Here is a 9,616-nt window from a genome sequence, read left to right on the forward strand (position 1 = left end):
TTAAGCGCCGTCCACAGGGTATGGCATTGCAAAATGGAGTGATAGCCTTCCTTACGAATGTTCTTCTTTGTGATCAGAACACCTCAAACTTAGATTTGTCTGCCTATAACACTTTTTTCCAATCTTCCTCTGTCCAGTGTTTGTTCTTTTGCCCATTTTAATCTTTTATTTTTTATTGGCCAGTCTGAGATAGGGCTTTTTCTTTGCAACTCTGCCTAGAAGGCCAGCATCCCAGAGTCGCCTCCTCACTGTTGATGTTGAGACTGGTGTTTTGCGGGTACTATTTAATGAAGCTGCCAGTTGAGGACTTGTGAGGTGACTGTTTTTCAAACTTGACACTCTAATGTACTTGTCCTCTTGCTCAGTTGTGCACCGAGGCCTCCCGCTCCTCTTTCTATTCTGGTTAGAACCAGTTTGCGCTGTTCTGTGAAGGGAGTAATACACAGCGTTGCACGAGATCTTTAGTTTCTTGCATGGAATAGCCTTCCTTTCTCAGAACAAGAATAGAGTGACAAGTTTCAGAAGAAAGTTATTTGTTTCTGGCCATTTTGAGTCTGTAATCGAACCCACAAAAATGCTGATGCTCCAGATACTCATCTAGTCTAAAGAAGGCTAGTTTTATTGCTTCTTTATTCAGAACAACAGTTTTCAGCTGTGGTAACAATTGCAAAACGGTTTATAATGATCAATTAGCCCTTTAAAATGATAAACTTGGATTAGCTAACACAACGGCCTCTGTACGCATATGTAGATTTTCCATAAAATCAGTCGTTTCCAGCTTCAATAGTCATTTACAAGATTAACAATGTCTACACTGTATTTCTGATCAATTAAATATTTTAATGGACAAAAAATGAGCTTTTCACAAACAAGGACATTTCTAAGTGACCCCAAACTTTTGATTGGTAGTGTATATAGGATGAGCAATGACTAGAATATGTTATATATACATATAAAGTGGGTAAAACGGTATGTTAACAGAGCCTCCCGAGTACTGCAGCGGTCTAAGGAACTGCATCGCAGTGTTGCGGTGTCACAACCGGCCGTCACGAGATTCCCATAGAGCGGTGCTCAATTGGCCCAACGTCGTCCGGGTTAGGGGAGGGTTTGGCTGGGAAGACTTTTTAATAGTCTGATGGCCTAGAGATGGAAGCCGTTTCAGTCTCTCGGCCCCAGCTTTGATGGACCTGTACTCTTCCTTCTAGATGCTAGCGGGGTGAATAAGCCGTGGCTCAGGTGGCTGAGATCCTTGATGATATTTTAGGCCTTCCTGTGATACCGCGTGCTGTAGATGTCCTGGAGGGCAGGCAGTGTGCACCCAATGATGCTTTGGGCTGACCGCACCACCCTCTAGAAAGCCCTGCTGTTGCAGACGGTGCAGTTTCCATACCAGGCGGTGATACAGCCCGACGCTCTCAGGGGAAGCTTGTTACCTGCTAAAGTAATCCAGAACTAATCCGCTACTAATCCAGCCACTGTTTGTTTAATGAAACCTCAGTCTGCCATTGCTTGGACAAGCTTCAACATGGACCTCCCTTAGAGGCAGGATCCAAATTGTGTGTGTGTGTGTGTGTGTGTGATCAAAAAATGGAAGAAAATGTGAGCATGCGAGAAAGAGACGAGCAGAATAAATAATGTGATGGAGACAGACTGACCCGTTTGGTATACATGGACTCTCTATTGTTTAATCCTTTATTCCCCCCCATCTTGGTAGGAGACAGTGATGTCTGGGGGCATTTGCCCACCTCCACAACTTCGCATCAACAAAACCGTTGGCAGTATTTATTTCGAGATGCTCGGAAGGTAAAGCATTTCAGAGAATTTAACAGCCATACAAACATGCTCGCGCACACACTTTCAGGACAAATTTCCCTATTGTCTCTTATGTACATGTAGTGTGAATAATGCATGCACTTGCAACTTACGTAACAGTGAAATCTCCAAGCAGCCCTGAAGGAACCTTTTCCTGTCTTGTGCATCACAATACATATATACAGTGCGTACCACATTACTAACTTACTAACACATAGTTTGATGCTAAACGTTATCTCTAGAAAACAACACCATCTCGCCAATTGTTTTAAATAAAAACTCTTACATTCTGGCTCTTTATTAGCCATTAGCAAAGACCTAGGGGACATTACTGCTATGTACTTCTTTATCACTTCACTTGTTGGATTGAAAGTGAAGCAACCCCTTTGTGTTACTCGGGCCCCATCTGCTGGCTGTTATGTCATGCCAGTCACTCTGTACATGATGTACAGTAAATGCTGGGTTACGGTGTAAGGTGAAGTTGCCCCTAACATTTTCAGCCAACTTACAAGCAAATACTTTTATGAATTGGTTACAAATCAACTTGCAAGGTTGCTAGCCAACTAACGGTAGCCCTACCAGCCTGCTAACGTTATGTTAGCACTGCATGAGTCAGCCAGTTGCTATCAACACCTAGCTTACAGCTACTTTAAACTAAACCAAAGCCTTGGAAATACAGAACGCCATCTAACCAGTTATCAAAGATTGTTAGCTATATGCAGTTCTTAGCCAGACAGCTAACATTAGCTATTTAGCCAACTAGCTATTAGCCTAGCCAGCCTAGCCAACCACCATGGTTGTGGTGGGCAAGCCAGGGCCCAACAACTGGAGACTAGCTAGAAAACTAACACAACTAAAACAACCGCAGATCAAAGCAAAGAAAGAGCAGAGACTTACAAATTGATGGCTGGGGCCCATCTGATGGTAAAACGTATAGCTCTTTCCTGCAGTCAATGACCAAAAGTGCACTCTTTGGCCTCATGGGTGGATTGTTATTAATATTTTTCATAATTAATAAAGATTATTACAAAAAAAGACAAATCCAGTGTTTCTATTTCAAACAGTTTTGTTGTTTCAGTCTTCTGTGATGTATAGAACGTTTTTAATATTCAAATGCAAACTCAATTGAATAAATGTAAACTATCGGACATAGTACAGTTGTCTTCTTTTTTCTAAGCCCATAACCATGTGTGTGAGGTGTATACTTCTTCTGTTTCAAAGTAGATTTTGTTTAAGACTGACAAGAATCACTCTGTGTGACCCTGATTTAGCCCACAGTAGTAAAAGGTTAGGAGTGCAGGCTGAGTTAGCTACCAATGCCGGGGGAGGCGGGCGCTTCATCGGCCGAGGGAGAGTCAATGAGAGAAATTCAATAACTAACTATAGAGCGAGGAACATTTTTATTCCAGATGTCAGTCATCTCATGCGCAACACTAGAGGTGGAAAAAGTACCCAATTGTCATACTTAAGTAAAAATTCCTTCATAGAAAATGACTCAAGTGAAAGTCACCCAGTAAAATACTACTAGAGTTAAAGTCTAAAAGTATTTGGTTTAAAATATACTTAAGTATCAAAAGTACAGTACAAGTAAAAATAATTTCAAATTCCTTATATTAAGCAAACCAGACACCATTTTCTAGTTTAATTTTTTTTTACGGATAGACGGGCTCACTCCATCAGTCAGACATAATTTACAAACGAAGCATTTGTGTTTAGTGATCCTCCAGATCAGACACAGTAGGGATGGCCAGGGATGTTCTCTTGATAAGTGTGTAAATTTGATTGTTTTCCTGTACTGCTAAGCATTCAAAATGTAACGAGCGCTTTTGGGTGTCAGGGAAAACGTATGGAGTCAAAAATATGAATAGTAAAGTACAGATACCCAAAAAACGACTTTAGTACTTTAACATGCTAGAACTAAGCCAAGGTGGAAAAAGGTATAATACTCCTGTAGCCTACTTCAGAGAACATGCCAAAAAGTTGACAAAACAAAAAGGAGAACAGATGAGGTTCTATGTTAGCCAGTTTGAGCTAGCTACCGAACTAGCATACGAACTCTGTAGCAGATTAGATCATCCATATGACGTTGAGAAATAGTGCATTGTGGGTAGTTTAGGAGATATCCGGAAATAATTGTCATAAATATGCAATAACCCAAAAACATAACTATTTTGTACTTATAGGTAACCAGATCATGACTAAGTCTTGGCCACACTGTTGTTACATTGGTGAGCAAAAACTCATGCTTCCTACCCTTTAAAGCAGGGTTTCCCAAACTTTGTCCTGGGAAACGGATTCAACAACAAAAAGCAGGCAGGTTTTCCAATGCCTCGCAAAGAAGGGCACTTATTGGTAGGTGGGTAAAAATGAAAAAAGCAGACATTGAATATGCCTTTGAATATGGTGAATTTATTAAGGAAAGGTTCAACCATTTTGAATGTTATATTGTTTTTGTGCATCTCTGAGTGATCTATCGATTCCCTGCGCGGCAGGTAGCCTAGCGGTTAAGAGGTTGGGCCATTAACCGAAAGGTTGTTGGTTCAAATACCCGAACTGACTAGGTGAAACATCTGTTGATCTGCCCTTAACCCTAATTGCTCCTGTAAGTCGCTCTGGATAAGAGCGTCTGCTAAGTGACTAAAATGTAAATGTCTATCTGAGTTATTGGCGTTCAAGCAGGCAACTCCGGTCGGTATGATGTAGCACTGTGATAAAGTCACTCTCACTACACTGGAAGTTAATTACACTGGAAGTTAATAGGAATATGACATTTAGATTGAAAAACATCTATCATACATGTAAGATTTTCATACTGGTTGATGGCATAACTCGGTCTTCTCTCGAATGATCCATTGATCATACTAGACCCTTTTCGTAGGGTCTAGCACATTTTTCCTATTTGTCTGCCTCTTTAGTCCAGGGTGCATTGCATGGTGATGTGGCCAGAGATATTATAGAAAGGAGATGGGAATCCAATGACAGTGGGTCCGGCGCCGACAGATAGCAGCCTCGCTTCGCGTTCTTAGGAAACTATGCAGTATTTTTGTATTATTTCTTACATTGTTACCCCAGGAAATCTTAGGTTTTATTACATACAGTCGGGAGGAACTATTGGATATAAGAGAAACATTGACTCACCAACATTACGACCAGGAATACGACTTTCCTGAAGCGGATCTTCTGTTTGGCCCACCACCCAGGACAATGGATTGGATCGGGGCCGGCGACCCAAAACAATGGTGCCGCAGAAGGGGCAGACGGAGAGGTCTTCTGGTCAGGCTCCGTAGACGGGCACATCGCGCACCGCTCCCGCGCATACTACTCGCCAATGTCCAGTCTCTTGACAACCAGGTAGATGAAATCCGAGCAAGGGTTGCCTTACAGAGAGACATCAGAGACTATAATGTTCTTTGTTTCACAGAAACATGGCTCACTCGAGATGCTATCGGAGTCGGTACAGCCACCTGGTTTCTTCAAGCATCGTGCCGACAGAAACCAGCATCTCTCTGGTAAGAAGAAGGGCGGGGGTGTATGCCTTATGATTAATGAGACGTGGTGTGATCCTAACAACATACAGGAACTCAAGTCCTTTTCTTCACCTGACTTAGAATTCATCACAATCAAATGCCGACCGCATTATCTACCAAGAGAATTCTCTTAATCATAATCACAGTCGTGTATATTCCCCCCAAGCAGACACCTCGATGGCCCTGAATGAACTTCATTGGACTCTATGTAAACTGGAAACCACATCCTGAGGCTGCATTTTTTGTAGCTGGGGATTTTAACAAGGCTAATCTGAAAACAAGGCTCCCTAAATTTGATCAGCAAATCGAATGCGCGACCCGGGCTGGCAAAAGTCTGGATCATTGCTACTCTAACTTCCGCGATGCATATAAGGCCCTCCCCCGCCCTCCTTTTGGAAAATCTGACCATGACTCCATTTTGTTGCTCCCAGCAGAAACTAAAACAGGAAGCACCCATGCTCAGGTCTGTTCAACGCTGGTCCGACCAATCTGATTCCACGCTTCAAGATTGCTTTGGTCACGTGGACTGGGATATGTTCCGCATAGCGTCGAACAACAACATTGATGTATACGCTGATTCGGTGAGTGCTACGGGGCGGTAGTCGTTTAGCTCCGTTACCTTAGCTATCTTGGGAACAGGAACAATGGTGGTCCTCTTGAAGCATGTGGGAACAGCAGACTGGGATAGGGATTGATTTGAATATGTCCGTAAACACGCCGGGCAGCTGGTCTGCGCATGCTCCGAGGACGAGGCTAGGGATGCCATCTGGGCCTGCAGCCTTGCGAGGGTTAACATGTTTAAATGTTTTACTCACGTCGGCTGCGGTGAAGGAGAGTCCGCAGGTTTTGGTAGTGGGCCGTGTCAGTGGCACTGTATTGTCCTCAAAGCGAGCAAAGAAGTTATTTAGTCTGTCTGGGAGCAAGATATCCTGGTCCGCGACGGGGCTGGTTTTCTTTTTGTAATCCGTTATTGAATGTAGACCCTGCCACATTCCTCAGTTCCTTGCCTTTGTTCAACCATTTGACCTGGCTTATCAACCCTTACATCAAAGTATTTATTTTAGAAATGTGGGTAAAGCTATCCCTTAATCTCCCCCCTAGCAGTTAAGAGCGTTGGACCAGTAACTGATAGGTTGCTGGTTCGAATCCCTGAGCCATCAAGGTGGAATCTGCCATTCTGCCTTTGAGCAAGGCAGTTAACCCCTAACAACTGCTCCCTGGGCAGCAAAGATGTGGCTGGTAAAAAAATAGACATCTTACCCGCCAATGCCAGAATCTTACCGCATTTGGTGGGTGGCAGATGTTAATTTTAAGCCCTCCATAGGACTGTGGACACACCAAGCGACACGACAAAGCTTGAGCAGTAGCCGGGTCTTGCCAGGCACATGAAGGAGACTGTGATCCAGAGGGCTCAGTGGTCCAGACAGAATGGGGCCAAGACAGTCGATAGTCCAAGAGTATCCATGTCTGCGGGATACTTCAGGCATGGTGGGTAAATTTATTTATTTTTTACAAAACATTTAGATTTCAAATGTATTAGATTTTCTGTGATTTCCTAGCCTGGCTGACAGGACCCACGTGACTCACAGTGCAGGGAGAGCTGTGACCACACTGGTCTGGAAAGGAGGCTGATTGTGAATGCAATATTCGCTAATAAAATTGTTGCGACAGGGTTTGATTGGTTCTCACAAATGTTTTTTGAGACATTGTTTGGATTTGAAAATCCAACCATTGTAATAGAAAGGGGCGGCGCTGTAGGTGTTCGAGTGTGAAAGACACCGAGGAGAGCCAACCAGTTAAAGCATAGCCCACTTCATTAGCAACACATTGTGCTGACAACATCGAAGAGCCGTTCCAGATTGAGGTCAGGAGGGCTTTGAGAGTTAGGTGTCAAACTGTTAGCCAGATTAATGATTAACTGCAATGGAAAAGATGTTTGTCTGGATACAACATAACAGAATCTTAAGTCATTTGCGGCAGTCTCACAATGCTTAGAAACAGCATTGGCTGTGGATACGGGGGGGGGGTGTGGATCTTAGCAAGTGTCATACATTTTTGTGGATATGTATGTAAATGTTGTCATTTTATGTCAATGTATGCTTTTGTTTGTACAAGCAAAATATTACAAAGAAAGTAATTGTCTGCTTTACTACGGATTGTTCAGGACTTCTACATTTTAAACCCGGACTGCTCAGGGAAACTTGGTCTTCAAGGACAAACTTTGTTTTGCAGGCCCAAGGTCTTCTCTTGGAAGTGCAGGTTAAGTTAGAAATGACCCTGCTGGTGGTACCTCAGATACTCATTCAGTTTTAACCTGAAACAATCAAGTTATTCTTCTCTCCAGATACACAAGGTGACATCTTTTTAACATTTCTACCAATGGGCCTCCCAACACCAGTCTACAGGATAGGCAGGTAGACATTCCGTCCCAGCTTCAATGAGACCAGAAAGTCCTTCATTGACTTGCAGCCTGTACATTTACAGTGGATTGGCATTGGGAGATTGATGGGGAAATTAGATGGCATTTTGTAAACCTTGAATGAAGGGAACAGCATTCCAAAATCTGTTACACGTACCTGCACACTCCAAGACATTAGGTAGGTTTCCATCCAATCTGCAACATATTTTCATGTGAATATTAAAAAATCTGCATGACACAATATGAGCATTTTCCCGCCAGAGATGTTTCCAACAAACTGACTTTTTGCGGATTAAAGGCTGTGCGTGATGACGTAGTGCACATAAACATAACTTTTGCAGTGAAATTCCCATGTGCCAAAAAAGAAAATGCAAGTAAAATGGGTTTCCATCACATTTTCAATTCTGCTGATGGTTTTGTCATAACTTGCATTATATAGAAAATGTGCCCACTCTGGTCTTGTCACATGCACTCTAGCCAACAGCTAGCTGTTACACCCTGACCTTATCTTTGTTTTCTTTATTATTTTGGTTAGGTCAGGGTGTGACACGGGTGGTTTGTTTAGTTTTTGTATTGTCTCTGGGTTTTTGTATGTCTAGGGGTTTTTGTATGTCTAGGGGTTTATCTAGTCTAAGTGTTTTTATGTCTATGGTTGCCTAGATTGGTTCTCAATCAGAGGCAGCTGTTTATCGTTGTCTCTAATTGGGGACCATATTTAGGTAGCCATATTCCTTGGGTATTTTGTGGGTTGTTATTCTGTGTTTAGTTTCCCGTTCTGCACTAGCCATATAGCTTCACGGTTAATTTTGTATAGTTTTGTTCAGTGTTCTCTCTTTCATTAAAGAGTTATGTACGCTTACCACGCTGCGCCTTGGTCTCCTCTATACGACGAACGTGACACTAGCAGATACAGTGCAGGTAGGTTACCTACATTATGAGATTATTATGGATAAGAACAATATTTGTCAAACTGCAGCCAAGCATCAATCATAATGTCACCAGAATAATTTATTGGAAAGCAGCATCAAGCTCATCACCTTGAAGTTCATCATAATTTATTTAATCTGTAGTCTAATAAACTGCACGCTTTCCTGAGTCGTAGTGGGAAGACCACACAACATGTGATCACATGACTCCCAAGTTTACTTCGATATGATGGTTATTATATCAATATTTGCACATAAAGGAGTTTCCACCTCCATTTCTCCGCCTCCACAAAAAGATCCCACCATGCCGATCAAACAAATTGTAAGCATTTATAAAATTGTACCGGCATTTAGTGTTACCATCAGCCTGGTCGTGATTTCATGCGTCAGGTAATTCATCCACATGAAATGGTTGGATGGAAACGTGGTTAGTGTTGTGTAAATGAACCTATGAGCCCCAGCCCCAAATAAATGGAAGATGTAAGCATCAAACAGGGATTGGGTGTTGATTCATGTAAATGGCTATAAAATATACAAAATAAATTGTATGTGATGGCATTGTCAGTGTGTCTCCAGGCTTTGCATAAGTCCTCATATTCTACAATCAAATGATTTCTCTTAACAGGTTGGGACCAACATGGATGAGTACCTGCACCAGGCGGAGGTGACGAGACACCACCTATTTGTGTTGGCTCTTGGAGAATGCTGACATTTTGTTTACAGTAATTAGTGGACAGGCATTGGAGCAAGGTACACTGCTTGGGGCACTGGATGTGTGATTCAAGTCCTATTATGTGTTTTGATATCAACTTTCCCACTTTGCCCCAGCATGGGAACTCCTAAAGACCACAGTGTATCAGCTGCCAGGAATATAATTTTTCACTGAACAATAGTGGATAAGTATCTGCTCTTGTATGTACTGTGAGAAGTGA

This window comes from Oncorhynchus clarkii, chromosome 4 (genome assembly GCF_045791955.1).
Source record: "Oncorhynchus clarkii lewisi isolate Uvic-CL-2024 chromosome 4, UVic_Ocla_1.0, whole genome shotgun sequence".
Taxonomy (NCBI): Eukaryota; Metazoa; Chordata; class Actinopteri; order Salmoniformes; family Salmonidae; genus Oncorhynchus; species Oncorhynchus clarkii.